General features: G+C 35.0%; 1 long non-coding RNA gene across 1 annotated transcript; it reads left to right on the plus strand.

Moving 5' to 3' along the window:
- The first annotated feature begins 1255 nt into the window (after positions 1-1255).
- On the plus strand, positions 1256-6863 carry LOC123563782 (uncharacterized). The gene is made up of 3 exons (XR_008369440.1): positions 1256-1371; positions 3150-3272; positions 4751-6863. It is a non-coding gene; the product is annotated as an uncharacterized LOC123563782 (long non-coding RNA).
- The last annotated feature ends 771 nt before the right edge of the window (positions 6864-7634 follow it).

A 7634-nucleotide genomic window follows, 5' to 3' on the forward strand; every position in this document is an offset into this window, starting at 1 on the left:
CAATTTAACAACTTCTTTAGATTGAAAGTTGAAATTCATGGTAATAGGTATATGCCAGAAAATGCTAAAATTCCCCACCTCTGTTCTTTGAATGACAGTAGTGGAACGTTTACTTGGTGTTTTGAAGATTTTTTTGCCAAAAGTCTAAAGCTAAAATATAAATTAATTAAACAGAATAGAATTTATCCTTTCATATAATGTCAATGATTTTGTTATAATTGAGAGTCCACTGAATATAAGACTCCCGGTAATTGGTATACCCAGTATTAGCTAAAAATATTCAGCTCAGAGATGTTTATATGCTGTTATGGATCTCTGCAATGGACGCGACCATCAGAAAATAAAAATAGCGTCAGTTAAGTTATGGTAGCCAGAACTAACCCAGTATAAATTCTACAGGCTCAATATCATATGCGGATCCAGCATTTTCTGTCAGAGGGGGTCCAAATTCTATGCTTTCTGCCAGAGGGGGTCCTAGTACACTTTTATACAAAATAACATTAAAATTAATTGTATTTACATTAAATTCCAAAATCCCAGGGGGGGTCTGGACCCCCGGACCCCACCCCTGGATCCGCGCATGAATATTGTATCCAGAGGTGGAGAAATATCAGAATGATGCCTCATTTAGTCATTATGAATCTAGCGCAATAAATCAGGCCTTTAGCGAAATCCACAAACTGAACTGTAAACTGCCATGGTCAAGGAGACAAATTATCCACAATCATAGATCGACAGAAGATTTTCAAAAAACTGATGTCCCATTTTCTTTAGTCGAAGGTCTTTAAAGTCAATAACAATATTTATATATAAAAGAACGTATTTAGTTATGCTACTATTATTACATATATATAAATAAACTTACCGCTAAATTACGGACAGTGACAGAAGGACCATCAATAATTTCCAACACACAAAGGAATAAACAAACGCGTGTGTATGTAGTTGACTGGTATCCGTTTTCACTCTTCGAATCATAAACGCAAGTCTCAGAAGTCGTGAACCAGCCATGTGTAATTGAATCGACGCGTCCATTTCATAACACGCTAAGATTAGGGGTGTCAGCTTGGTTAATGCATCATTTCTTATTTAAGTTCTAATCAGCGGTTGTAGGCGTTTATAATAACAAACATTTCGTAAGCTTTATACAAATGTTAAAAAGTTTTATTAATCCATTCATTTTAATAATCGGTAGATACTACAATATTTAAGAATGTAGCGACTGATCACCCGCGCACCCCGTGTACAAATAATGAAAGCATCCAATTCAAAACGCGAGGTTTTTGTGTAGTGTGTATAACCAACTACGGCTGCAGAATATACAGAGTCTCTGGTGTTGATGGAAAGGATTGTTTACCTAGAGGCAGCTTGGTAAGAAAAAGCATTTATCATAAAATATATTAAATCACAGTGTATCCCTGTTTCTCGTATTCTCAGGGTTTCTCATATTCTCGTTTTTTGCCTTCAAGTTGTCAAATAATTTATAATGTTTGTTATTTTCTAGACCACAGGCACGGGTCCAGTGTATATATATTTTTTTTTATATAAAAAATCCCTTTTTTTACACAATTAACCTTTTATATGTTAGTCAAATAAAAAAAACCCGATCACAGTATCATACTACTGGTTTACCAGTAGTTTCCGGACCGAAATCGCTATTTTGTGCCAGTAACTTCCAAACAAAACATAGTAGAAACATAAAATTTTCACAGAAAAAAGCTAGGTTCTTCGTTAACACCATGCAAAATTCGTATTTCACTTGGTTCATAACACAAATGTAGATGAGGCCTCAAACGGGGCAGTTAATTCCATTAATATCTCAGTTAGTCCGAGTAGTTTTCCGGACCTTTCATTGTAAAAGTTGTAAGCTTTCTGTAAAAGCAAAGATTTCCGATTTCGTTATATATATTCAAAATTTAAGCATAATTCTAAGGCGTGATGATGATTTGAAAAGAATATTTCAAGAATTTAACAAATACCAGATTTATAATACGCTCATAACAGTTACGACTAATTACGTTTGAATGACGTTTGCAACGTCTCGCTAAAATGACGGGACGTATTTAGTGGACTGGTAATATTACAAAAAAGAAATTAAGAACTTTTAATATAATTAACAACTTTAAAAAAAGAACAAGACCGGTCTTAAAATTGGTAGTCTAACGCCCTTGCCACTCGGGCACGGACACTGCTGCTAGACATTTGATTGATAGACGGTATCATAGGTAAATCCCTGTCTATTTTGGTTCCTATTTTTAATCGATAATTTAATGCCGTAGTGTGAATAGGTCGATTTTTTCTGACTTTCATTGTTTATTTTTATTACTATCGGAATGTTTTTACTGTATCATCTGTAAATGGGAGCATCAATTGACTGATGTTTACCTTCAAGGGGCCTAAAATTTTTGCGCATGCGCACTGTAACTGGAATTCCCCTGCAGTTGGCAATTTCTTGCGTAAACATTACATCGATGTAAGTTGAAACAACCGGGATATTCAAATAATAAATAAGTTCGGTAATGCTAGGTTTTCGCTATGTAAAAGCAAAAAAAGGTCTAGATGATATGATATTGTTACCCAGATGCTTTACGACATCGTAAAGCCTATACAGCACGAAATGTAAAAGGTCCGGAAAACTTCTTGGGTCCGGAAACTACTGGGAAACCAGTATATTTTATTTATACATAATATATATGATACTGTGACCGGATTTTTTGTCATCGATATTTTTTTCATTTGACTAACATAGATCTATATAAAGTATATTTGTGTGAAAAAACTCAGATTTTTTTTATATTAAACAAAAAAAATATACGCTGGACCCGTGCCTGTGTTCTAGACAGGAATGGTACAAAACTGACAAACTGAAAATTTCAAGTGATTTGAATGCATATTGACGAAACTATCAGCATTTTACTCAATTTTCAAATAAATCCTTATTTTTTTCTGGTGGTGTTAGCAAATTTGCCATAAATTAGATTGATTATGCAATTAATTGTAATATTTCTTGATGTATTTACTACAGAATATATCTTTTTATAACACAATGGTAATTTTAATGTTTTAATTTCTACAACTTAATTATTTAACGATTTAATTGAAAACCTGGTTTTCCTAGAATTGCCACGATTTTTGTTTTATTATTTCAGGTATGACATGTTGCAAAGCATTCTGTTTGATTAACAGATAATAGATACTGCAGACACTGAGCAAATTATACTTACCTAGCAGTTGCAGTATTTCAGCCATGGAGTCATAATCTTAGAATAAAGGTAAATTTGTCTCTGACACCTTCAAAATAACATTAAAAAATGCTGTCTTGTGAAAGTTTTATTTTAATATAGACATTTTGAAACTCCTGACAAGCATTCAGCTGACAGTAACCGCATTAGTGTCCTGAAGTCACTCAGATACTTAGGCCACATTTAAAATTGTTTGCTGTCTCCCGACCCTACTTTTTAAAGTTGGGTAGGTACATGTAGGTAGGCAATTTTTTTAAATATTTTTTTTGGTGTTGGGATTATACGTTTACCAGTATATATATATGATCGTTTCTTACAGAATATTTCTTCTGAAAAAATAAGACAAATCTTTATATGTAGTATAAAAGGATGAAATCAAATAGTACAATTTAAACTTTCTTACTTTAATATTGTTTTGCTTACATGTACTTGAAAAATATGCGGCACTTGTCATATCGCAACTTAAAGAAAAAATTTTGACCAGCATTGTCCAATAAAAACTTTTGGGGCGCAGCATTTTAAGTGGGTAGGTAGGGAGACAGCAAACAAACATATTTTTAACTTTGGCCTTAACTACAGAATTGAATGTTGACTGCTACTCTTAAGATTGCAGATTTATCTTTAAACAGTAAATAGGCTCAATTTAGCAAAGTACAGGAAAAAGTACTTGGTAGACAGGTAGTCTTCAACTTCAGTTATGCCAAGTAGGTAGAGGAGAGGCCTATAAATGTTCAAGGCACTGTGCATTGTTTGATTCACTTTTTGCAGTAATCTTCTCGAAAATAAATTGACCACAGAGACTTATAAATGGCAGATATTGTAGCTGAACACCTCCAGATTTTTAGCTCACCAGAGCACGAAGTGCTCAAGGTGAGCTTTTGTGATCGCCCTGTGTCTGTCGTCCGTCGTCCGTGACACTCTGGAGGTCACAGTTTTGGTCCAATCTTAATGAAACTTGGTCAGAATGTTACCCTAAAAAAACTTGGACGAGTTCAATATTGGGTCATCTGGAGTTAAAAACTAGGTCACCAGGTCAAATGGAAGAAAAAATTTGTTAACACTCTACTAGTCTCTAGAGGCCACATTTATGACCCTATCTTTGTGAAACTTGGTCAGAATGTTTATCTTGATGACCTCTAGGCCAAGTTCGAATCTGGGTCATGTTTGGTCAAAAGCTAGGTCACCCAGTCAAATCAAATGAAAAGCTTGTTAACACTCTAGAGGCCACAAGAGCCTAAGGTTAGCAGTGATTTAAATATCATATAACATGACAGTTCATGATAATTTGAAATTAATCAGAAACATTCTGAAAATAAACGAGAAATTTTAGAATAGAATCTTCGATATATGACCATTTTGTGTCGATTCGCCGTAAAACCCAACTCTCTCACTCACCCACTCACTCTTTTTGAGAATCGCCGTGAAGATCGCAATGAAAACAAAAATCCCAAGTAAAAATCTTTGTGTTTTTAGCTTTTTATGTTTACTTTATGCTTTATTTCTTTCAGTTCTCGGTGTTTAGGTGAATCTGAGGAAAGTCCAAAATATTGCAACTGTTCCAGTTGTTTAAATTGTAAGCAAAGACGTATGCTGGCTTAAACACATCAACAAGACAACAAAACACTCATTTCATATGCTGGCTCCAGTGATGTTAATTCAGCTGCAGATACTTCTGTTCTCAAATATTTATCGACAGTACCTGTGTCAGATGTACTGGCAAACATGTTATATCTTCATTTTTGTCGAGCCCGCTTGCGGAAGCAAAGATAGATGTCCAAATGGCTGTTCTGTGTATGTGCGTGTGTGCGTCCGTCCGTCCGTCAGGATTTGTTTGTCCTGACCATAACTTTGATATGCGTGGAGCAATCTCGTTTATTTTTGGCATGAATGTTAACCTCAGTGAGACGGAGTGTCATGCGCAAACTGCAGGTTCCTATCTCAAAGGTCAAGGTCACACTTGGAGGTCAAAGGTTAAATTCAATAATGACTGTCCGGAGCATTAATTTTCTTCTTCATGCATGGAGGGATTTTGATGTAACTTGGCACAAATGTTCACAACCATGTGACAGAGTGTCATGCACAAGAACCAGGACCCTAGGTCTAACTATAAGGTCAAGGTCAAACTTAGAGATCAAAGTTCCTGAGCATTTCTTTTTTATGCATAGAGGAATTTTGATGTAACTTGGCATAATTGTTCACCATCATGAGATGGAGTGTCATGTGCAAGAACCTAGAATTACTTCCCTTTGTTGTCACTATAAATAGCTTATATTGAACTTTTTTATTACTGGTCGTAGGGAAAAATCAAGACCACTTTTCTGTAGTACAATATGCATGTTACATCCAATTTTGAGGTGTATTTAGACCTATCTCTACTGGTAAGGATTTTTGTGTGGACTTAGATTTTTTTAAAGATTTACTTCCCTTTGTTGTTACTATGAATACCGGTAACGTATTTTGTAACTTTTTGCAATCATTTTTTATTTGGCATAAATGTTTGCCTTAATGAGACAGGGTGTCATGTGCAACTCCTAGTCCTTTTGACAGCTGGCGGGCTTGACATGTTGACCGTGGGCATCTAGTGTTAAAACTTTCCTATAAACTGACTCTAGTACAACCAAGTACTATATGATAAGAATGTGTTATGGCGGATCTCGCCTCATAAACATACATATTCATATAGACAAACACACCAAGAACAGGAGTCTGCAGCAAACCTGCTTTATAAATGAAGGGACATTAGTGACTGGATTCATTTCCCTTATTCAGACTGTCCTTTGATCTTTATAGATAAATCTGTTTTAGTTGGACATTCATTTCTTTTGTGGTTTTACAACTTGACATTTTAGTTGTTTCTTAGAGTTAATGCTTTTACTTTTGAAAATATGAAAACAATATTATTTTAATGTGATTTTTGCATATAATGTATGTTTGTTTGATGAAATGTTTATCTTTGAAATTTATTTGTAAGTTAAAGAAATGTTCATATATATATATATTTGAACCCACTCGCTAAGCTCAATAGTGAAAGGGCAGATCTACAGATGACGGGGTTGCGAGTTCGATCCCCAGGCGGGCCAAATGTTCTCCGTGACTATTTAATAAAAGACATTGTGTCTGTAATCATTCCTCCTCCAATCATGTTCGGAAGTTGGCAGTTACTTGCAAAGAACAGGTTTGTACTGGTACAGCTAGAATCCAAAAGCACTGGTTAATTTATTGCCCACCGTTACATAACTGAAATATTGTTGAAAAATGGAGTTAAACCCGAAAAAAATTAAAAACATATTGGAATACTGCGAAATCAGCTCATTGTGTGGGCATGAATTTTCGTGGTTTTAACCAGAAGGATTATTTCATGGGGATTTAATGAATTCATGAATTTCATGTTTTGACAACTGGAATTTTATTTGTTCATAGGAATTAATTTTGTGCTTTTAATCAACCACAAATCCACTAAAATTAGTCCTGCACAAAAATTAATGATTTTACAGAATTTATCATAATTATGCTAACCCCACAATTTTTTACATCTAGTGTGTTGATGTTGTGTATTTAGTAATTTCTGTCACCCTCCACATCATTTTTGAATATAAAATTTATATTTTGTTCTTTAATTTATGAGCTAGTTTGTGTTTTTAGCTTCTTCATAAATATGGGAAGTATGGACATTGGTTGCTTTTTCAGGGTGAGCTATTAGTATAGGGTGGATGGCCATGTGTCGTCCATCGTCCGTCGTCCACATTTTTACTGAAACATCTCTGAAACTACGTGTCAAACTAATACCGAATTTGGTCTGTAGCATCCTGGTGAGGTCCTCTATCAAGTTTGTTCAAATGGGGGCATTTGGCCCCTTTTAGAGGTCGCTAGAGCTAAAAATAGAAATACCTTTAAACAACTCATGAACTGCCAAATAGATCTTCATCAAAAGAAAAATACATTTAAATGACTTCTTAACATGAACCGCTGGATAGATCTTCATCAAACTTAGTCTTTAGCATCATTATATGGTCCTCTATCAAGTTTGTTCGAATGGGGGCACTTGGCCCCTTTTAGGGGCTGCTAGAGCTAAAAATAGAAATATGTTTAAATGACTTCTTATCACAAACTGCTTGATTGATTTTCATCAAACTTGATCTGTAGCATCATCATTATATGGTCCTTGCCAATTTTTTTTCAAATGGGGGCATTTGGCCCCTTTTAGGGGCTGCGAGAGCTAAACATAGAAGTACCTTTAAACAACTTCTCATCAACTGTTCGATTGATTTTCATCAAACCTGATCTGTAGAATCACTATAAGGTCTTTCTCAAGTTTGTTCAAATGGGGGCACTTGGCCCCTTTTAGGGGCTGAAAATGGAAATACCTTGAAACGACTTTTCTCTTCAGATGGC

This window comes from Mercenaria mercenaria, unplaced genomic scaffold, assembly GCF_021730395.1.
Source record: "Mercenaria mercenaria strain notata unplaced genomic scaffold, MADL_Memer_1 contig_4336, whole genome shotgun sequence".
Taxonomy (NCBI): Eukaryota; Metazoa; Mollusca; class Bivalvia; order Venerida; family Veneridae; genus Mercenaria; species Mercenaria mercenaria.